General features: G+C 41.7%; 1 protein-coding gene across 1 annotated transcript in view; it reads right to left on the reverse strand.

The window, feature by feature from the left end:
* Positions 1-294: 294 nt before the first annotated feature.
* Positions 295-24,999, reverse strand: part of LOC137652878 (piggyBac transposable element-derived protein 3-like) — a 341,902-nt gene continuing 317,197 nt past the window's right edge. Inside the window, exon 3 of the transcript XR_011046375.1 lies at positions 295-430. The gene's annotated coding sequence lies outside the window, so the exon portion shown is untranslated. The remainder of the gene's footprint in view (positions 431-24,999) is intronic.

Consider the following 24,999-nt stretch of genomic DNA (forward strand, 5'->3'; position numbering starts at 1 on the left):
ATATGATTAACTGAAAACCAAGAACCAAACACTCTAAAAGGTTATATACTCAAAAAGAACTAGAAATGCAGTAAATAACTCTGAAAATCAATACATATGGGTAAATATAATTAAATATGAAGAAACAAATTACTGAAAAAGATTACATAGGTATAAATAGAAAAAAAAAACAGGGTAAGTAATTCTGAAGAACAATGCATATTTGACAACTATAGGCAAGCAAAAGCTAAGAATCAAAATATCCAAAGGTTACACATTAGCAACTGAAATCTGAAAGAAAGACTTCCTTGAGTAAAACAAATCATACAAAAAAAAGTACTCAACTTAGGATTTTAATCCTCAGGTTTGCCTAAGCGACAATTTTGCCTTTGCTAATCTCAGATCACAAGGGAGGCGTTACATATCTTGGTCTCACTCTCCGCCCTGGATTCTGTAATTAAAGACCTGGTATAATAACAGGTGACAAAAAATCACATTGCATAATATCAAATCATTCCCCATGGAAAAGAAAAATATATAGATCCACAGAGACATCTTAAGCAAAAATAGATACATACATCAAGCACAGGATGGCCATCGCATATAAAAAAAATAAAATCACCACAAATGTTATCAATCATAATACTCTCATATATCTATATCACACTAGCAAAGTGTTTACAAACCAAAGTACTAGTACATATAAAAAAAAAAAAAAAATCTGTGTTCACACTAAACCTACAGACGACACCAACTGGGTCGTTACATCTTCACACCGTGCCTGAGACGGTATTGTACCAACCGTGTGTCACACGATCGTACATAGTTCATTTTGTGTATATGTTATGCTTGTATCTTCGCTCTTCTCTCGCACTAAAAAGAACCAGAATAAACATGTCTGTTTTTCTCATCTGTAACGGTGTCTGTTTTTTAACATGAAATTTCTTGTTGCTTTGAGCTTTTGTATATAAAAGAGAGTGTTCTATAATAAATTTACTCAGTTTCTTTCATACTGTCTTTGAATCACAACCTTCTCTTGGCCCGTCACATTGGTGACCCCAAAAGTCGACTCGCTCCTCGCCCCTCCATCGTTGGTACTGTGGCGGACTCTACGGAAGTTGGCGCTGCGGCTGCCCCCTTGAAACTTTCATCGTTCGCCAGCGGAGAGGCGTTTGCTTGGTTTCAGCGCGCAGAAGTCCTGTTTCACATCAAGGGCGTAACTCGCTCAACCACCAAAGCAGATTATGTTCTCGTGGCGATACCCGAGGACACCTTCCCGGAAATATCCGACTGGCTTTGTGAACAAGGAGACGCCCCAATAGCGTATGACGCCCTCAAAACATACCTTCTGCAGCAGTACTTGCCGTCGCCAGCCGCCCGTATAGCAAAGCTTTTTCAGCTCTCGCAACAACCGTTGGGGGACCAAAGGGCTTCGCTTGCCCTCAGGGAAATGACCAGTATCGCTCACCTGCAACCTGCCGCAGATGGCTCTCTTCGTGAGGTGAACCTACTTCGTGCCCTTTCGATACGCCGTTTACCCGGACCTATACGCGCTGCCATACCCGATGCCGATAGTTTACCCATAAAGGATTTGATGACCAAAGTTGACGCCCTTATGGACAGCCACTTCAAGACCTCCATCAACGCCTCCACCCCTGATGAAGAGGACGCCTATTCAACGTCAACCGAAGCTGACGTGAATGCTGTAGGACATACATGCCTACCCCGTCACGTGCTTAAGCAGCGACAAAGCCACCCACCGCCCACCACTCGCTCGCGCCCCAACCAACGACTTCTACAGCCACTTACTACCTCCCATCCGCCGCAGTTTTGCTACTACCACTTCAGATTTGGGGCAACCGTGAAGAAATGTGCCAAGGATTGTCAGTGGCCAAAAAACTTGTAAGTAGGCCATCGCTCGTGGCGGTGGCCTTCCGTGTTGCTAATATTTTCTTTTTACATGATGCAGGAACGAGTGTGCGGTTTTTGGTAGACACGGGTGCTTGTCGTCCTCTTTTGCCAAGGGAACTCTTCAGGACACGATGTAGTTTGTCTACGTCTGCCGACGTCCGCTTGGTAGCTGCCAATGGATCTGCGATACCCACCTACGGTTATGAGAACCTCACATTATCGTTCGGAAACGGTAAATTTAATTGGAAGTTTCTCGTTGCTGACGTCACGTTGCCAATCCTCGGTGCGGATTTCCTCTCCCATTTCCACCTTCTGGTCGATGTCGCCCACTGACGATTGGTCAACGCAGACTCGTACTTTTCGACACCTCTTCAACCCGGCCCCTCCAACCTCGCTCTCCACATCAGCGCACCCACGGATGCCTACGCCCACCTCCTCACGTCATACCCGGAATTTTTCCGTCCAGAACTTCGCCAAACGCCCACGGTTCCTGCCAAGCACGGTATTTGTCACCATATCAAGACGACGGGACCCCCAGGCTTCGCAAAATTCAGACGTCTGGCACCGGAACGATAGGCAGCCGCCAAACAGACGTTCGCCGAAATGGAGGAAATGGGCCTTTGCCAAAAGGCCTCCAGCCCATGGTCGTCACCCTTACACATCGTTCTGAAGAAAGACGGCTCCCTCCGTCCATGCGGGGACTACAGGCGCCTGAATATGCAAACAGAACCGGATCACTACCCCCTCCCAAAGATTGCCGACATGACTTCCTACCTGTACAAAGCGAAGGTTTTCTCTACGCTCGACCTCCTGAAGGGGTATTATCAGGTGCCTATGAACCCAGAAGACATCCCCAAGACTGCCATCACCACTCCGTTGTACATACACCTTCAATTACTCCTGTTTTGGCCTTCGTAATGCTGGGGCCACGTTTCAACGTCTCATGGATGGCATCTTAGGGGACCTCCCTTTCTGTGGATGTTATGTGGACGACATACTTGTGTTCTCCTCCTCAAAAGAGGAACACCTCCGTCACCTGCGCATCGTGCTAAACCGCCTGCAACAAAACGGCCTTGTAGTCCGGAACGACAAGTGTACGTTTGGTGCCAACGAAGTGTCCTTCGTAGGGCACCGCATCACTCCTGAAGGAGTCCATCCCCTCCCTGAGAAGGTAGCAGCCGTTCAGGACTTCCCCGCGCCCTCGACCGTCAAAGCTCTGCAGGAATTCTTGGGCATGATCAACTATTATCACCTTTTTCTGCCAGCCATTGCTGCCTCTCTTGCTCCCCTCTACGCCTCCCTCAAGGGCAAGCCAAAGGACCTGAAGTGGGGTCCTCTTCAAGAAGCGGCCTTCTGCAATGCAAAGAGGGCCCTATCAACTGCTGCGGCTCTCACTTGTCCTATCCCACGTGCCCCTCTCCTTCTCTCCACCGATGCCAGCGACGTCGCTATTGGTGCAGTACTCGAACAGGTGATCAACGGCTCGCCCCGCCCATTGGCCTTCTTCAGCAGAAAACTGTCCAATGCAGAATCGGGTTATTCTACCTTTGATTGCGAATTGCTGGTGGTGCACTTGGCTGTCCGTCACTTTCGCCATTTCTTAGAAGGTACGCCCTTCGTCATTCGCACAGACCACATGCCTCTGATGTACGCCTTCACTCGACAGTCTGATGCCTGGTCCGCCTGGCAACGCCGACATCTCTCTGCCGTGGCTGATTACAATTGCACCCTTCAATACGTCCCTGGGAAAATGAATCCCGTTGCCGATGCCCGGTCAAGAAACACGTTGGCTGCCGTTCAATTGGGATTGGATTACAACGCCCTGGCTGAAGCCCAACGACAGGATCCAGAGTATCAAGCATGTAGGAAATCCTGCACGTCCCTCCGTTGGGAAGACTTCCCCCTCGAAGACTCCAACACCACCCTCCTCTGTGACGTCAGTACTGGTAGACCGCGACCTTTGATTCCTGCTCCCATGCGCCGGCAGGTGTTTGATTTCATTCACGGCCTTTCACATCCCTCGTGTCGTTCTACTGCACAGCTGCTGAAGACGAAGTTCATTTGGCACGGCATTTCTAAGGATGCTAAGGATTGGGTCAGCACCTGTACTTCTTGCCAAACTTCCAAAGTACATCAACACACGGATTCAGGAGTGGGCACCTTTCCTCAACCTCAGCGTCGTTTCGCACACATTCACGTCGACGTTGTAGGCCCCCTACCCACATCACAAATATATCGTTACCTGTTTACCGTCGTCGACCGCTCCACTCGTTGGCCTGAAGCCATTCCCATGGAAACTGCAACGTCCACATCATGTACATCTGCCTTACTCTCAGGATGGATTGCAAGATTTGGTATCCCTGAGCATATTACTTCTGACAGGGGTACCACTTTCACCTCTCAATTGTGGACATCATTAGCGAATCTCCTGGGCAATATCCTACATCAGACAACGGCCTACAACCCCGCTGCCAATGGAATGGTTGAACGTTTTCATAGTACCCTCAAAGCAGCTTTGATGTCCCGCTGCAAGGATTCCATCTGGTTTACCCAGCTTCCCTGGGTCCTCCTGGGCCTAAGGACCACTCCTAAAGACGCCCTCGACGTCTCAGCAGCTGAAATGGTGTATGGCGACCCGTTGGTTGTCCCTGCCTAATTTTTTCCTTCTACAACCTCCTCTGACGATCTCCAGCGCATACGTCACGTCGTGGGAAAATTTACTCCATGCCGCCAGACTTACAAGCCCCCAGCGAAACATCACATACCAACAGACTTGCACTCTGCAATGCACGTCTTCCTGCGCAACGATACTAGCAAGCCACCGCTAATGCCCCCTTACACGGGCCCTTTCCTTGTGATCCGATGCAGTCCGAAAGCATTCCTTCTAAACATTCGTGGCAAAGAAGACTTGAGTCTCCATTGATCGTCTAAAACCTGCTTATCTCCTGCCAGATGACCCGCCTACAGTTCGCCTCTCTAGATCAGGGCGCCCTATTTAACATGTACAGTATGTCATTTTTAGGGGGTGGAGCCATGTACCAACCATGTGTCACACGATCTTGCATAGTTCATTTTGTGTATATATTATGCTTGTATCTTCGCTCTTCTCTCACACTAAAAAGAACCAGAATAAACATATCTCTTTTTCTCATCTGTAATGGTGTCTGTTTTTTAACATGAAATTTCTTGGTGCTTTGAGCTTTTGTATATAAAGGAGAGTGTCTTTGAGTCACAACCTTCTCTCGGCCCGTCACAGTATGTTCATCGGTGTACCTGAGGGCTCATTTGGACACACCGGAGCCCCACCGTGTAGGAATGTTCCCTCGACCTTCGCCTGCATGGGGCACCTGGCGGGAGGTCCTCCTTGGAACTTGTGGTTCTAAGGCCAAAGTTTCCCCTACCGGCAGAGGATCTGTCAGCATGACTGTTCTGACCCCCTCTGCCCTCCGCCATCGGAGACAGGCAGGACCACATACTATCGGCCTACAACATATGCTCAGTCCAATCAGGACGGCAAGAAAAACACATACTAGCTAAATAAAAGCCTACACTCAAAGCCCTATGTGATGTTGTTAAATTGACAAATTAGTCATAGAAAAAGATGTGATCTAAGGACATGGTTCCTAGTCGAGTCAGGTTAAGGTGAACTAACACGTGAGACACATTCACACCTGGCAAGATGACAGAAGTGTCCCTAACTGTCACTCGTTCACTCTTCCTTTTTCTTTGGCCGGGTAGACGGTATCCGTCCCCTTGGACAGAGCACCCATCCTGATGTTTCAAGACAGTGACCCCCTAGGGTCAACACTTGAGTCACACATCACCTTGTACTTAGACTCTCGTCTCGCAGACACAATCCAACGATGTCCTAAATTAACTATTTCCCTTTCAAAATCAGCTTTTACCTCGAACCTACAACTATGTACAAAACTAGGCTCTTCCAGGTATACATCAAACAAACAAACATGCGCGAAAGGCGCATACACAGGTTCACACAACACATGTGCTTTCCCTATCTTACACCTGTATAAATTAGGCAAGGTCATAGCTCAAGTGTCCCTATGGTTCACAGCAAAGTATGGCAGATCAACCGATACCCGAGTTGCGAATTCCTATGTTTCTGTCTGTCCACATTGACTTTACTTCATACAAACGAAAATCTGAATCCTCATTCTTAACAGGTATTTCTACGGAAAACTAAACTTGCCCTTTAACTTAGAAACAGTTACGGATGACATTCGATAGAACTCCGCTAAATTATTCTCTACAGGGGGAATAAACATTGGCACAGCCTCATGAATTTTCTTAATTATCCTCAAAAATTCCCCGGGAGGCAAGATATCGGACGTGATTTCCCTGTGGTCACCACTTGTTGAATCTGGCTTGCCACGTTTCCTAAGTGTAAAGTTAGCTCACTAGCTACAAAAGCTAATTGTTTAGCACTTTCTACATAAATCACATCTCTCTGAACTTGTTCTATTTTCTCCCCGAAATTATTAATCCTATTCTCCAACACTCTTAGCGCCTCCTGTCCTTTAGTTACTGCTATAGAAACTGTCTTCAGTTTCTCATCTACGATATAGGTATGAGATATTACTTTATTTATCATGACGTGCGTGTTTTTTGCTTCTTTAGTTAGCACGGTTTGCAACTGATCGAGTTCCGACCGGGTAATTAGCCCAGTTCAACCTCCAATCAATTCTTTCTATCCCCTTTTGAAGTCACAAAGTCTTCGAAATTATCCAATGAGTTACTAAGGGCTCTTTTTACGTTATCAAGAATCGCTCTTAACTTCAGCAACATCATCTTTAACCAGTCTCCATTGATCCTCTAACTTGTTAATCTGACCCAGAATCGTAAGCAGTGGACTCGCAACTTTCACGGGATCATAACTAACCAACAAAACATGTATGTCAGACGTTAAAGACAACCTAAATCTTTCATCACAGACTACGCCTTTGCGTACTCTCACTTCACTGTTCACGTACATGCAAGCAGTTAGCAAACACACTGCCGCAAAAAACTGAACACTTCCCATGGCTAACTAGTTAACCTAAGCCTATTGCTAAATCCTGGCTAACTGACACTAAGCCTAGGCTCACTGCCTTTTAAAGGGCGCTCGCCCCCCCCCCTCTCTCTCTCTCTCTCTCTCTCTCTCTCTCTCTCTCTCTCTCTCTCTCTCAGCAGAAAAGGGAGTTCGAGCAATGTGCTGAAACTCAGGTGATCAGTCATTGGCATCCAAAACAGGGTAAATTGCTGACACATTCCGATTATCTGAACTCGTCATCTCATTTTCTGGCACTCTCTTGATGATAGAGGCGTGAACCTCATATACATTACCTTTTGCAATGATTTTCAGTTATTTTATCATGGTTAATATGGATCACCCTGAATGGACCAAAAAAGCTGATTCGAACTTATGCTCTCGACCCTGAAGTCGCTTTATATACACACGATCACCAATCTGAATTTCATCTGATTTCGTTTTAAATCTCTTGTTGTAACTACGAATGTTCCTCTCCTGGGCTATCCTTAAAAACTTATTTGTAACTTCAAAAGCCCTCCTGTTTACATTGACAACATAAGTTCGAAAATCGTCTACGTTATACACAAGTAATTTCTCCTTTTTCGTGAAAACGTCATATGGCAAATTTGGATCTTGACCGAAAACCAAATAAAAAGGTGTATCGCCAACACACTCATTATATCCTGTGTGTAGACAACATATCCGACCATATATTCGGGCTATCTGCTACTACGTATTTAAGCATACTCATCAAGACTCGATTTTTAGACTCTACCAACCCATTTTAACTAGGCCTATACGCAAGAATGGGAGAATGTTTAATGCCATACAATTCAGATATTCGACTGAATACTTCATTTACGAATTCGGTTCCGTGATCTGGTACAATTTCTCTAGGGGTACCAAACAGTTCAATGAAAGCCCTAAGAGCTCTAGCGTCTTCCTGTGCAGACTTGTCAATCAAAGGTTGCACGAATGTATATCTAGTTCGCGCATCTACTAGAACAAAAATATACTTATGTCTTGCGTGTGATACAGGCAAGAGGCCTATCAAATCAATGTGTACATGTTGCCATTTCTCTTTAACTAAAGGCCAGACTCGAGCAGGAGGTACATTTAATCTATGTGATCGGAACAGGTGACAAAGGAGACACGCGTCTACATAATTTTTTATCATTCGTTTCATGCCTTTCCAATAAAAATAATCAGTGGCTCTTCTGAGTGTATTCGCTATGCTTACGTGACCGGATAGTGGCTATGAATGCGATAATGCCATAGCGTTTCTTATGAAAGTAGTGGGTAATACAGTTCGATAAACTAACTCGTTTCATTTCAAATCAGTGACATACAAAACATTGTCTTCTATTACAAATCTATTAGATGGAAGCGAGACGTCAGTAGGAAATTCCTCTGTTTCCCCTCTAACATAAGCCTTAACTCTTCCCCATACAGGATCTTCATTCTGTGCCTTAATTAGTTGTGTTATTTCCCAATCACAATCATCATCATGGACGTCGTAAGCTTCAAGGACAGGTTCATTCATCTGCTGGGCATTCGCTTCACTCATTCTCTCACTGGGCCCAACAAACTCACACACAAGCTCCGTCCTATCAGCTGACATCTCCCAGCTGGGAGGGGTCATTGAGTACTATCGGCTCGCTTTCCCGCAGAGCCCGTGACGTACTCATCGACCTCATTATAGCGGCCACAGAACGAGATAAGGCATCCGCTATTACATTAGTTCGTCCAGGAAAGTATTCGAATCAAACGATATCGAATTCTAACAATGCCTCCAACCTTCTAGCCTGACAACTTGACAAATCTGATTTCTTGAAAATATACGATAGGGGTTGATGATCAGACTTAATACAAATTCTATGTCCCAACAGAAAATAACGATTTCTTTCTAATACCCACTTAATGGCCATTGTCTCTTTATCTAACACTGAATAACGGGTTTCCGGGCCCTTTAACGCTCATGAGGCAAACGCTACTGGGCGGAGAACTCCGTCGTCATCTATCTGTTCTATGACTCTGCCAATGGCAACATCGCTAGCATCGCATGTCACGTAGAACTCCCGATCAAATTTAGGGAAGACTAAGAAACTATCTTCAGACAAAGCTTGTTTCAACTTTTGAAATGCATCTTCGTGTTCTCGACTCCATTCAAAATTCTCTATTTTTCTAAGTTTATCTAAGGGTCGCGAGATTTTTTCCAAGTCTTTAATGAATCGTCTGTAATAAGAGGCTAACCCCAAAAATGAACTAACTTGCTTAGGGGTTAATGATCATGGATAAGTTCGAATAGCTTCTATCTTGTCCGCCATAGGGCTTACGCCCTTGTTAGTTAACATGTGACCTAGAAATTGAACCTCTGGCTGAAACAGCTGACACTTTGCTAGGTTGACCTTCAAATTATGGCGTCTCAACGCCTTAAGAACTTTAACAAAATTAGTCATATGTTGATCTACAGTATTTCCTAAAATTATGTCATCAAGGTAGATTAACACTGCATTGCCTACCAATCCAGAAATTACGCTCATCATTACGCTTGAAAAATGCGCGGGCGCATTCTTTAACTCAAATGGCAAAGAATTAAAGAAGTACAATGAGTCGCCAGCAACAAATGCGGTTTTCTCTCTACTCTTGGGATCGAGTGCTATTTGGTGATACCCAGATTTAAGATCTAATGTCGAAAAGAACATGTTATTCCTGACTTTACACAAAACCTCTTCAATGGAAGGTAAGGGGAACAAATCAACTTTCGGTACGCATTTCAGTTTACGGTAATCTACTCATATGCGTAAAGCGCCAGACTTTTTCTTTACGACTACGATAGGAGATCGCCTGGGAGAATCAGAGACCGACATTATTCCATTCACTTTCATCTCTGCCAACTGTCTATTTACTTCAGCCTGATATGCATAAGGTACTCTATAGGGGTACGTTACAACTGGCGTACTGTCTCCCGTATCTATACTGAAAGGCATAAAGTTACAATAACCCGGAGGTTCTTCTTCTAAAACAAATACGTCTTAATACTCTTCCAATAACTGGGCTACATAGAAATGATATTGAACAGCTGTTAAACTATATCCCAACTCTTTTAAGGCGCATGCGCGATTTGATGAGGTACTTTGCTGAAAGGCGGCGTTAAACACTAAATCAACATTCATTTCTACCCAGGCAATTAGCTTATTCTCTTTAATTAACACTAGTACCGATGCAGTTATGGAATAATATCCTTACTTTCCTCTCTTTCATTTGCACTATTGAGTCCTGCAACAAGTTATCTTCAAAGTCTAAATGAGGCATAAGTACGCCCATCCCTTCTTTCACATCTTTGTTACACATGCAGTTCAGTCACCATTGCAACACAAGGGTCTATACACACTTCTTGTGTAAGTCGAAGGTCCCACTTATCAGTTACGTTAACAACAGGTTCTATTATGGGTGCTACTGATGCAACTGTTCCTCCTATGGGTAGGATACGATCCCTCATGGTTGCAGTTAATCCCTCAGAACATGAAAGTACATTTAACCCTAATAACCAGATCGCTTCTGAACCAAATATGACATCTATCCCCGTGATACCCAACTCAGGGACGACGTAGAAATCATGAATGAGTTTCTCGTCTCCCAACTCGAAAGGTTGTGAACAAAAACTATTTATGAGAACTTCTTTTCCCCCGAGACCTTGACATTTTAAAGGAACCTCGTTTTGCACTTGATTAACTATAATGTGTGTTTCCACAATAAGAGACACAAATGCCCCTGTATCTATTAAACAATTTTCAATACCAGAAGGGAACCTAACTTTGATAACAGGTTGCTTGGGTGCTGCCATCGGTCTTCTTCCTACTGGGTCGTCCTTGGTGCCGCTGGCACTGCTGGGGGCTGTCCTTGTGCTTGCGGCGCCGACCAAGCGCAGGCGGCGGCGGTTGCGTCGCTGGGGGCCTCCATCCTGGGGATGCTTGTGTAAAACCCACTGGGGGATTGGGGTGATACGATGTCGTTCCCATCGCAGGTGTCGTTCCTCCTGCTGCTAGGGGCGTTCCTGTTGCTCCCGCGCTGGGGGTTCGAGCTGCATTACATTAGCTAGCGTAGTGTCCCCGCTGTTTGCAGTTAAATTTAATGCATCTTCTTCTGAGATTTTGACCTCTGGTTTCCTCCTTGTCCCGACGATTTCTTCTGTCCACTCGGATGGTTGAAGGTTGCTGTTGCCTATGTCCTTGCGGCTGGAGTACTTCTAACGTACTTTCAATAAGAATCCTCACGTTGTCCATCGCCCTCTCTACGGGTACGGGCTGAAACAGTGTACCCCACGCATATCCAGATACATGTGACTTCATGACCACCTTCAACCAGGGGTCCTTAATGCCTTTCAATGCATCATGGCCGTCCAAGTCCGCTGCTATCCATGTGAAAAAGTTGTAGTAGTGTTCGCCTTCCTTCCGCACAGGAAAGTAATTGCATATGTATTGATGCAAAAAGGCAGTACCTTGGCCTATCCTCCATTGTATGTGTACTTTCAGGTGCTCTCAAGACCTGGGCTCCATGAATTCGAGGTCTCTCTTTTCTCTCCTATGGGCATTTCCTCGGATTCTCTGTTTTGCCAAAACAATTTTCTGATGGTCGGTCCATCATCACTCCGATGTCGCTGCTTCGACAGACGTGAGAAACGTCCCTGCTTCGACAGACGTGAGAAACGTCTCGATCAATATAAATCTTCGTCTTTGTTGTGGCGCTTTGTCTTCAAAGATAGGGACATACTCCGAAAGCGGTGGAAACCGCCAGAGTCGCTGTGTCTTCCATTTCCTCCGACCCGGGGTTCGAACCCATCTAGTGAAGGGCTGTTTTGGTATGCTCCCTGCTTTGTTGATCTCTCTGTGCCCATCGATGTTCCACTGTGTACAGGTTCTCCTTAGTCCTTACAAAATGACGTAGACCTCCAACGGTTTCGTCAACTTCAATGTACAAATCGTCGTGTTCCTGTATACTCATGTTGTAATTTTGTATTTTCACTATAATGAAATGATCCCACTAAAGTGCCACCACTTTTTGTCAAGACAGACAAAATTTAATTTTAAATCTAAGTTCAATTCAATCTCAGGAAACGGGATAAGTCAGAGGCGAATCTGATCTTTCAAACTTACATATATTTCGATGAAAATTTTACAACTTCAATCTTGAGCACTTCGAAATTTTTCTAAGTTAAAAAATTCTGAATAGCATTCTTAAAACATTATTTATATGTTAAAATGTTTAAAATAAATGCTTACAAGTGCTCTCACAATCAGTGAGTTTACATCCTAATTTCTGGGCGAGACTACAGCTAGAAGACTAGTTTTTAAAAGTTACTTTAAATTCAACATAACGCTAAAAATTATAAGTTCAAATCAATGGCTTAGCTTGGGTGCCCTTGCACAACAAAGAGAGTGACGCAAGCTTTCTAACATGGCTCTCCTCGCACTGTCTCTAGGTGTGGCAGACTCTCAAGACTTGGTCCTATAGCATCCTGGGGTAGGTGCCATCTTTCCAAGGGAGTGTCGAGGTAGGAGTCCGTTCTGTTACCAAGCGGGTATTCTTGTCTCCTGGCTGTAGCTTTCCCACACAATCTGTAAGAACAAAGAGGAGACAACAAAAAGTCCTCGTCAACAGAAATGAGAGGGCAACAGAACTCTGTCGCCGATGGAAGCTGAGGTAGCGTGTATTCCCAAGCAAAGCCAGCAGGCAGAGGTCGTTCACATGACCCCAAAAGGGGTTTTCAAACATTTGTTACGTGTTATTTGCTCACATGAACTACTAGTTATTATTGGCTCATATGAATTACTAGTTATTATTGGCTCATAGAAGTTCCTTGTTATTATTGCCTCTTGTAAGCTATTAGTTATAATTGCCTCATCGATGTTATTAGGTATTATTACCTCATGAAAGTTACTAGTTATTATTGGCTCACGGAAGTTATTAGTTATTATTGCCTCATGGAAGTTACTAGTTATTATTGGCTTATGGAAGTTATTAGTTATTATTGCCTCATGGAAGTTACTAGTTATTATTGGCTCATGGAAATTATTAGTTACTATTGGGTCATGGTTGTTATTAGTTACTATTGGCTCATACATTACTGGTTACTATTGCCTAATGCAAGTTACTAGTTGTTATTGCCTCATGGAAGTTACTAGTTATTATTGGCTCATATAAAGTACCTGTTATTATTGGCTCATATAAATAACTAGTTATTATTGGCTCTTATAATCTACTAGTTATTATTGGCTCATGGAAGTTACTAGTTATCATTGGCTCTTTTAAGCTAAATGTATTATTGCCTCATGGAAGTTATTAGTTATTATTGCCTCTTGGAAGTTACTAGTTATTATTGCCTCATGGAAGTTACTAGTTATTATTAGCTCATGGAAGTTACTAATTATTATTGGTTCATGGAAGTTATTAGTTATTATTTCCTCATGTAAGCAATTAGTTATGGTAATATTGGCCCATGTATGCTACTAGTTATTATTGAGTTTTGTAAGCTACTAGTTATTATTTGCTCATATAAGTTACTGGTTATTATTCCTTTTTGTAAGCAACTAATGATTTGTTCAAGTTACTGGGTATTATTGGGCCATGTAAGTTACTGTTTATTATTGGGTCATGTAAGTTACTGGTTATTACTGGGTCATGTAAGTTATTGGTTATTATTGTTTTATGTAAGCTATAATTATTCGTTAAAGTGACTGGTTAACATTGGGCCATTTAAGTTACTGTTTATTATTCGGTCATGTAAGTTGCTGTTTATTTTTTTATGGAAGCAACTAATTATTTTTTCAAGTTATTGGTTATTATTGAGTCTTGTAAGTTACTGGTTATCATTGTGTAATGTAAGTTACTGGTTATTATTTGCTAATGTAAGTTACTGGTTAATATTGGCTCATGTCAGCAACTAATTATTTTCTATTGGAAGCTACTAGTTTATGTAAGGTACTTGATATTCACTGAACATGTAAGCTACAAGTTGTTAACCCACGAAAGCTACTAGTTATTATTAGATCATTTAAGCTATCGAGTATAATCGGCACAAGTAAACTACTGGTTCTTGGTTCATGTAAGCTACTAGTTATTATTGGCTCATGCAAGCTTCGAGTTATTTGCCCATGCAAGTTACTAGTAATTACAGGTTTAAGTAAGCTACTAGTTACAGCAATATTGGCTTAAGTAAGCTACTAGTTATTATTGGCTCATTTAAGCTACTAGTGATTATTGGCTCATTTAAGCTACTGGTGATTATTGGCTCATTTAATCTGCTTGTGGTATTGGCTCATGTAATTTACTACTTATTATTTTCTCATGTAAGCTATTAGTTATTATTGGCTCATTTAAGCTACTAGTTATTTTTAGAAGATGTAAATTGCTAGTTATTGTTAGCCCATTCAAACTACTAGTTAGTATTGGGTTATGTAAGCTACTAGTTATTATTGGCCCATGTAAACAACTAGTTATAATTGGTTGATGTAAGCTACTAGTTATTGACTAATTTAAGATTCTACTTAATATTTGTGCATATAAACTACTAGTTATTATATACCCATTTAAGCTACTAGTTAGTATTGGCTCATGTAAGCTATTAGGCATCATTGGCTGATGTAAGCTACTAGTTATTATTTGCTCATTTAAACTACTAGTTATTATCAGCGCATATAAACTATTGGTTATTATTGGCCCATTTGAGCTATTAGTTAGTATTGACTCATGTAAGCTACTAGTTATTATTGGCTCATGTAAGCTACTAGTTATCATCGGCTGGTGTAAGCTACTATTTATTATTGGCTCATGTAAGCCACATTATTATTGGCTCATGTAAACTAATGGTTAATATTGGCTCATTTAAACTACTAGTTATCGACTCATGTAAGCTGCTAGTTATTGTTGACTCATTTAAGCTACTAGTTATTGTTGGTTTATTTAAGCTACTAGTTATTATTGGCTCATGTAATCTACTAGTTATTATTGGTGCATGTAAGCTACTAGTTATTATTGATTCAGTTAAGCTACTTGTTATTGGATAATTTAAACTACTAGTTGTTGTTGGTTCATTTAAGCTACTAGTAATTAATTATTGGCTCATATAAGCTAATAGTTATTATTGGGACATGTAAGCTACTAGTTGTTATTGGCTCATGTAAGCTACTTGTTGTTATTGGTTCATTTAAACTACTAGTTATCATTGGCTCGTGTAAGCTAATAGTTATTATTGCCTTATGTAAGCTAATAGTTATTATTGGCTCACGTAAGCTACTAGTTATAATTGGCTAAGGTAAGCTACTAGTTATTATTGGCTCGTTTAAGATACCAGTCGTTGTTAGTTTGTGTAAGCTACTCAATATTATTGGCTTATGTAAGCTAATATTTATTTTCAGCTCATGTAATCTACATTTCATTGGCTCATGTAAGCCTCTAGTTATTGGCTCATTTAAGCTACTAGTTATTATTGGTTCAAGTGAACTGCTAGTCATTATTATCGCATGTAAGCTACTAGCTATTTGTTTGTATACGCTACTGGTAATTATTGGTTTATGTAAGGTACTAGTTAATATTGGTTCATATAAATTACTAGTTGCTATTGGCTCATGTAAGCTACTAGTTAGCATTGGTTCATATGAGCTACTACAATAATATTGGCCCGTGTAAGCTACTCGTTATTATTGGTTCATGTAACATACTTTTTATCATTGGTTCATATAAGCTACTTCTTAATATTGGTTCATGTAGGCAACTAGTTATTTTAGTCTCATATAAGCTACTAGCTGCTATTGGCTCTTGTAAGCTACTAGTTATTATTGGCTTATGTAAGCTAGTAGTTAATATTGGTTTATGTAAACTACTGATTATTATTGGTTCATTTAAGCTACTAGTTGTTATTGGCTCATTTAAGCTACTAGTTGTTATTGGCTTATGTAAGCTACTAGTTATTTTTGGCTCATGTAAGTTTCTAGTTATTATTAGCTAATGTAAGCTACTAGTTATTATTGGTTCATGTATGTTTCCAGTTATTTTTGGATCATGTAAGTTTCCTGTTATTATTAGCTCATGTAAGCTACTAGTTATTATTGGTTCATGTAAGTTTCCAGTTTTTATTGGTTCATGTAAGCTACTAAAGATTACTGGCTAATGTAAAAGACTAGTTATTATTGGCTCACGTAAGCTATTAGTTATCGGTTCACATAAGATACTGGTTCATATAAGTTACTTCTTAATATTGATTGTACCGCACAAGTTTTACAAATGCTCGTACACTGTAACGGCATTTTCTTTTTTATTGTATTTGTCACTCTACACCTCACTGGTAATAGAACCTGTTCATTCCTGTTTTTTTTTTCACATAAATAGTATTGTTTGAATTTTGTGACCTTCTTGCTCTTAAACTCTTGTATATTGGCTCACTGTCTGTTGAAATAAAGTTAGTCGCATTCACCTCGCCTCTGGGTTACAACCTCACGGCTCACTCTCACATTGGTGACCCTGGAGTGACCAGCTCCCTCTTGCTTTCCCCCTCACTGACGTGACTGACTGTTTGATGATGCCACCTTCCGACCCTGACTCTTCTATCAACGCCACTTCCATGAAACTACCACACTTCCTCGGTACAGAAGTATTCACCTGGTTTCAGCATGCACAGGTCCAATTCTGCATCAAGGGAATGACTTGCTCAAGTACCAAAGCAGACTATGTTCTCGTGACGATCCCCGAGGACGCTTCCCTGGAAATCTCCTTTTGGCTTTGTTAGCAAGGAGACACCCCAATAACATACAACGATCTCAAAAAATAATTCCTGAAGCAGTAATTGCCATTGCCAGCCGCCTGTATAACCAAGTTTTTCATCTCTCAACAACCGTTGTGGGACCAGAAGGCTTTTCTTGTCCTCAGGGAAATGACCAATATCGCTCACCTGCAACCTGCCACAGACAACTCTCCTCATGAGGTGAACCTGCTTCGTGCCCTTTTGGTACGACGTTTACCCGATGTCGATATTGTGCCTATGAAGGACCTGATGACCGAAGTCGATGCCCATATGGACAGCCACTTCACCATCTTCAAGACCTCATCAATGCCACCACTCCTGACAAGGAGGACAACTATTCAACATCGACCGAAGCTGACATGAACACGGTAGGACACAGACACCGACCCCATGATGTGCGGGAGCGGTGACAAAGCCGTCCACCACCCACCACTTGCTCACACCTCAATCAACGACCTCTATAGCCACTTACTGATGCCCATCAGCCGCAGTTATGCTACTACCAATCCAGATTTGGGGCCGCTGTGAAGAAACGTGCAAACGGTTGTCAGTGGTCAATAAATGTACAAGTAGGCCATCGCTTGTGGCGGTGGCCTCCCATGCCTCTAATCTTTTTACATGATACAGGTACAGTTGTGCGATTTTTGGTAGACATGGGTCTTGCCATTCTCTTCTCTCAAGGCCACTCTCCAGGACACATCTTAGTCTGTCTAAGTCTTTCGGCATTCACCTGGTAGCTGCCAACAGATCTACGAGAAACAGTGTTTTAATTCTTTCATTCTACCTTGTTTCGAGTATTGTTCTCCTGTTTGGTTTTCAGCTGCTGATTCCCATCCTAATTTGTTGACCCATCCGCAGGTACGAAAACCCATTGTTTGGAAGCACCATATATAATTGGAAGGTTCTCATTGCTGACCATCCTCCCTGTTCACTTCCTGTAACATTCCCACCTTGTGGTTGATGTCGCTCACCAACAGTTAGTCAATGCAGACTCTTTACTCATCGTCGGCTCTTCAACTCGGCCCCTTCGACCTCGCTCTCTAAATTAGAGCACCCACGGATGCATACATCCACATCCTCACATCATAGCCAGAAGTTTTCCGTCCAGAACTTCACCAAACCCCTACAATTCCCACCAGACATGGTATTTCTCACCATATCAAGATGACAGGGCCCTAAGTGTTCTCCAGATTCAAGTGTCTGGCACTGGATCATTTGACAGCCTCTAAACAAACGTTTGCCAAAATGAAAGAAAGGAGCCATTGCCAAAAGGGCCTCCATTCCATGGTCGTCAAGTGTGGGAATTATAGGTATTTGAACATGCAGAGAGAATCGGATTACTACCTCTCCCAAACACCGCCAACATGACCTCCTACTTACACAAAGCACTACTTTTCAATGCCTCATGGACAGCATTTTTGGGGACCTCCCCTTCTGTGTATGTTACGTAGACTACATCCTCACTAATAGTTAGTAGTCGAATTTCCCCATGCCCTCGACTATCAAAGCACTGCCTCCCTCAAGGACAAGCCAAAAGACCTGAAGTGGGGTCCTCTTCAAGAAGCGGCCTTCTGCAACTCAAAGAATGCTCTATCAAATGCTGCTGCTCTCACTTTTCCTGTGCCACATGCCCCCCTCATTTTTTCCACTGATGCCAGCAACATCGCTATTGGTGCAGTACTTGAGAGGGTGATCAACGACTCGCCCCGCCCATTAGCCTTCTACATTAGAAAACTGTCCAAGGCGGAATCCAGCTACTCTACATTCGACCTCCAATTGCTGGCGTTGCATTTGGCCGTCCGTCACTTTTGCGACTTCTTAGTGGGTACGCCCTTCGTCATTTGCACTGACCACATGCCTCTTTTGCATGCCTTCACTCGACAGTCCAGTGCCTGGTCCACCCATCAACGCTGACATCTCACCGCCGTAGCTGAATACAATTGCACCCTTCAACACTTCCCTGGGAAAGTGAGTCCCGTTACCAATGCCCTGTCAAGAAACACATTGGCTGCCATTCACCTGGGTTTGGATTACAACATCTTGGCAGAAGCCCAACATAAAGATCCAGAGTATCAAGCATGTAGGACATCCTACACATACCTCCATTGGGAAGACGTTGCCTTCGACGATTCCAACACCAATCTTCTCTGTGATATCAGTACTGGTAGACCACGACAATGGATACCTGCTCCCATGCGCTTGGAGGTGTTTGATTTCATTTATGGCCTTTCTCATCCCTCGCGCCAATCTACTACACAGCTACTGAAGATGAAGTTCATTTGACACATTACTAAGGTTGCAAAGGATTGGGTCCGTGCCTATACTTTGCCAAATTTCAAAGATTCAGAAATGGACACCTTTATATAAATTCAGCGTCATTTTGCCAACATTCACGTGGATGTAGTAAGTCCTGTAACCATATCACAAGGATACTGCTACCTGTTTATCGTCATTGACCGCTCCACTCGTTGGCCTGAAGCCATTCCCATAGAAACTGCAACATCTGCTTCATGTACATCTGCCTTACTCTCAGGGTGGATAACAAGATTTGGTATCCCTAAGCAGTTTACTTCTGACAGGGGTACCACTTTCACCTCTCAATTGTAGACATCACTAGAGAATCCCCTGGGAATTAATCCACTTCAGACAACTGCCTACAACCCTGTTGTGAATGGAACAGTTGAATGTTTTTGTAGTACCCTCAAGGCAGCTTTTATGTCCCGCTGCAAGGACTCCAACTGGTTTACCCAGGGGTCTTCCTGGGACTAAGAACCACTCTTAAAGATGGCCTGGATGTCTTGGCAGCTGAAATGGTGTATGGCAACTCATTGGTCGTCCATGCCGAATTTTTTTCTATCTGCAACCTCTTTTGACAATCTCCAGCACCTACGTCACGTTTTTGGAAAATTTACTCTGTGCCACAAGGCTTACAAGACTCCAGCTAAGTAGCACATACCGACAGACTTGCTCCTTGAAATGCATGTTTTCTTGTGCAACGACACTAGCAACCCATCACTAAGACCCCCTTACACGGGCCCTTTCCTTGTGGCCCATCGTAGTTCAAAGTCTTTCTTAATCAACATTCGTAGCAAAGAAGACTGGATCTCCATTGATTACCTAAAACCTGCGTATATCCTACAAGAAGACCTGCCTACAGTACTCCTCTTAAGAGCAGGGCACCCTGTTTCACTTGCATGTCTTATTGTGGGGGAGGGGCAAGTACCGCACATATTTCACACGCTAGTACACTGTAACAGTATCTTCATTTTTATTGTATATCTTGCTCTACACCTCACTGTTAACAGAACCTGTATAATCCTGTTGTTTTCAGGAATTGTTTTGTTTGAATTTTTATCTTCTTGCTCTAAAACTAGTATATAATCTTGCTAATGTAAGCCACAAGTTATTATCACCTCATATAAGCTACTAGTTATTATTGGCTAATGCAAGCTACTAGTTATTATTGGCTAATGCAAGCTACTAGTTATTATCACCTCATATAAGTTAGTAGTTGCAGTAATATTGGCACGTGTAAACTACTAGTTGTCAGCTCATGTAAGCTACTAGTTAAATTAGCTCATCTAGGCTACTAGTTATCACCTTGTAGAAGCTACTAGTTACAGTAATACTGACTAGTGTAAGCTATTAGTTATAATGGTTCATGTAAGCTACTAGATACTATTGCCTCATGTAAGCTACTAGTTATTATTAGCTTATATAAACTACTACGTGCAATAATCTTGTTTTATGTAAACTTCTAGTTATTATCAGCTCATGTAAGTTACTAGTTATTATTAGCTCATATAAGCTACTAGATATTATTACCTCATGTATGCTGCTAGTTGCACTAATGCTGGCTCAAGAAAACTACTAGTTAATATCAGGTCATGTAAGGTACTAATTATTAGCTCAAGTAGGCTACTAGTTACAGTAATACTGGCTCATGTAAGCTACTAGTTAATATTGGCTCAGGAAAGCTACTAATTATTAGCTCATGTAAGTTACTAGATATTATAACCTATGAGCTACTAGTTACAGTAATACTGGCTCATGTAAGCTACTATTATTAATATTATTATTGTTAATACTTGCTAAGCTTCAACACAAATTGAAAAACCAAGGTACTAGATGTTATTGCCTCATGTAAAGGTAAACTACTATTTGTTATCCTTCATATTAGCTACTAATTGCAGTAATGATGGTTCTCTTAAGCTAGAAGTTACTATCAGCTCATGTAGGCAACTAGATATTATTGCCTCATGTAAGCTACTAGTTGAAATAATCCTGACTCGTGTAAGCTACTAGATATTATCAGCTCCTGTAAGCTACAAGTTATTATTAGCTCATGTAAGCTACTAGTTATTACTAATTATTATCAGCTCATGTGAGCCACTAGTTATTAGCCTATTTAAGCTACTTGTTATCAGCTCGTGTGAGCTACCAGTTATTGTCACCTCATGTAAACTGCTAGTTATTATTAGCTCATATAAGCTACTAGTTACAGTAATACTGACTAATATAAGCTAACAGTTATTATTGGCTCATGTAAGCTACTAGTTATTATTAGCTCATGTAAGCTACTATTTGGTGTTGGCTCCTGTGAGCTAATAGTTGCTGGAATATTGGCTCATGTAAGCTACTAGTTATCAGCTCATGTAAACTACTAGTAGGCTACTAGTTATTCTGTAAGCTACTAGTTATTGTCGCCTTGTATAAGCTACTAGTTACAGTAATACTGGCCCATGTAAGCTACTAGTTATCATTGGCTCATGTAAGCTACTAGTTATTATTATCTCAAGTAAGCTACTAGGTAGTATTGGATCCTGTAAGGTAGTAGTTATTATTGGTTCGTGTAGGCTACTAGTTATTATTGGCTCATGTTTGCTACTAGTTATTATCAGTGCATGTAAGCTACTAGTTATTATTAGCTCAAGTAAGCTAATAATTATTATTGGCTCATGTAAGCTACTAGTTTTTATTAGAGCATGTAAGTTAATAATTATTAGCTCATATAAGCTACTAGTTATTATCAGCTCATGTGAGCTAATAATTATTATTAGCTCATTCAACCTATTAGCTATTATTAGCTCATGTAAGCTACAAGTTATTATTAGTTCATGCAAGCTAATAATTATTATTAGCTCAAGTAAGCTGATAATTATCATTAGCTCATATAAGCTACTAGTTATTATCAACTCATTGTAAGCTACTAGTTATTAGCTCATATAAGTTAATCATTATTATTAGCTCATGTAAGCTACTAGTTATTATTTGCTCATGTAAGCTAATTATTATTGGCTTATGTAAGCTACTTGTTGTTATTATCTCATGTAAGCTACTAGTTATTATCAGCTCATGTAAGCTAATAATTATTATTAGCTTATGTAAGTTACTAGTTATTGTTAACTCATGTAACCTAATGATTAATATTAGCTCATTTAAGCTAATAATTATTATTAGCTCATGTAAGCTACAAGTTATTATTAGCTCATGCAAGCTAATAATTATTATTAGCTCAAGTAAGCTTATAATTATCATTAGCTCATATAAGCTACTAGTTATTATCAGCTCATTGTAAGCTACTAGTTATTAGCTCATATAAGTTAATAATTATTATTAGCTCATGTAAGCTACTAGTTATTATTTGCTCATGTAAGCTGATAAATATTAGCTCATATAAGCTACTAATTATTATTGGCTTATGTAAGCTACTTGTTGTTATTATCATGTAAGCTACTAGTTATTATCAGCTCATGTAAGCTAATAATTATTATTAGCTCATGTAAGTTACTAGTTATTGTTAACTCATGTAACCTAATGATTAATATTAGCTCATTTAAGCTACTAGTTATTATTAGTTAATGTAAGCTACTAGTTATTATCAGCTCATGTAAGCTATAGTTATTACCATCTCAGTTGAGTTAGTAGTTATTATTAGCTCATGTAAGCTAAGAGTCTCCACTGTAGTGTAGCTGTAGCCATAATTTCTTTGGTAGAATTTTTTGTTCTAGAAATGTTTTATATAATTTTATTGTATATTTATTCATATACTAATTTCATGATTGAAAAATTTCTAATGACTTGTACTCATTGACATTTTCTTTCTTTATAGGTTGCTGATGACATGGAGTCCTCAACGGTAACATTTACCAGGCAGGTCAAATTGCCAGAAACATGCAGACTGTCATGTTTCCAAAGAGTCATTTGCAATCTAGGAATCTTCCAACTGCAAGATATGCAAAGACCTGATAGACACTGGCTTCCATGCTACTGTCTCCTAGGATGAGAAAGCGCGGAGTCTGAAAACCATTCGTCATTGCGTTACAGGCTTTCAGAAGAGCTTTCAACATTGGGCCCCTTATCTTTGTTCCATGGAACTTAAAGACCTCCTCTTTCCCAAGGCCGAGGTGATCACTGTTTTTGATCCCCAGTTACTGTTGGTTGGTTCAACTCCCGCGGGTACCATTGGATCATGCAGATGATGAAGTTCGGGATGCTGTACAACTGATGAATCTAAACGCCGACAAGATGTTGACAACTTCTTCTGTGACGTCAAAAAGGGAGAGGATCCTGCTGAGCACGGAAGCCTCTGATGAGTCACTGGATGTCCATTAGTTGAGTACAGTAACCAGGACTTCTAAAGCTAATTCCCCCATCCCAGTATCTACGGCTCCTGTATCTACTATGACCCCTGTTCCTACACCGAATACACTTTTGTTTCCAGGTCATTTGGAATTTATGCCTTCATGGAAAATTTACATGCCAAACATAAACGTGCTCAAGCATCTCTAGAGGCGAAGATAGAAGCTTTTCAACAGGCCAGATTACTCGGCTAAGAATCCTTGGTGTTATGCTGAGCATATGGCTTTGAGTGAAGGATACCTCCACATCGGAGAAAGTATGGGTTCTGAGCCAATCTCCAACCTAGAATTCTTCCCCTCTATTGACGGTTACCCTTACTGCTATGTATGGCTTAACCCGGAAGCATTCATTTGGGATAATACAATCCCTAAGGAAACTTTCATCCTGGGCCACAGCACGGCTCAGTCCCTATTGGTTAAGAGCTCAAAACGGCAGAATTTACTAATAACCCCTTTCTGCCTTCGGCAGGTAGCAGACCACCTTCATTGCTCCCAAGGATACTGTCTTTCCCTACGCCTCTAGAAGTTTAGAGGCTCTGAAAAAAGCATTAGTGGAGAGTAGACCAATGCCAGTGGTAGAGGAGTGCAAACCTGTCTCCCTAGCCCTCCCTTATGACTCAGATAGTTGGGAAGATGTCCAACACCCTTTTACTGTTAGGAAACTTGATAAGGACATCGGAGGCAAGCAATTTAAGAAAAGGCTGCCTAGAATGCCTGAATCCCTATTGAAGGAAGAACTAGAAGCCAAAGAGAGACTATCTGCGTCTTTATCCCACCACTCCTATCTGGAGATGTTAATTGGGAACTAATCCTATTTCCCAGTCTTGGCAAAAACTCACCGGGCTACTTTCCATAGGGAGCTTTCTAATTAGCCAGAAGAACATGTAGAGAACATTTCCTAGCCACAGCAACTATTAGGCACGAGCCTAAGAAGCTGATTGACTCTAACATCTGGGGGAAAGATGTCTTTCCTCAGAAATTGGTTAAGGAAGTAATGGACAGAGCAGCTCAGGAGAATAAGAGCCTTACGCAAAAGTGGGGTATGTCCTCTAAAAGGAAATTTACCTCCGGAGAAGGACATCAACCCAAGGGCAAGAAATGTAGGAGACCCTTTAAAAGAAGGAAATCCTTTCCTGTCAGGACAGCCTCAGTTTCTGCCATCCCCCTGTGTACACAGTTCTCTAGCCTTTAATCCAGCATATGAGAGAGGCACCACAACTTTTCACCCTGCCAGATCTCAAAAGTAAAGCTCCAGTGGCAGAAAAGGTCTGGAAGGGGCAGTCAGTCTACAGGCCAAGGAAGTAGGAGTTTAAAGAAGCAGGTCCTTCACAACAACAATGAGGAGCTACCAGTTGGGGGACGACTTAACCTTTTCAGGGATTTATGGGAGTTCTATCCCTGGGCTCACAGCATAATCTCCAAGGGACTAGACTAGAAATAGAGACAGAAACCAACCCAGTGCAAGGGAGTCTTCCAACTCTCAACCCCATTCTTGGAGGAATACGTTGAGGCTCTTCTCCGGAAGGGAGTTATCCGTTTCACAAAATCTATGAACCTTCAAGGGCGGCTATTCTGCGTACCCAAGAGAGATTTGAACGCTCTTTGAACTATTCTGGACTCGTTCCCATTAAACAAATTCATTC

The sequence above is a fragment of the Palaemon carinicauda genome, chromosome 1, assembly GCF_036898095.1.
Source record: "Palaemon carinicauda isolate YSFRI2023 chromosome 1, ASM3689809v2, whole genome shotgun sequence".
Taxonomy (NCBI): Eukaryota; Metazoa; Arthropoda; class Malacostraca; order Decapoda; family Palaemonidae; genus Palaemon; species Palaemon carinicauda.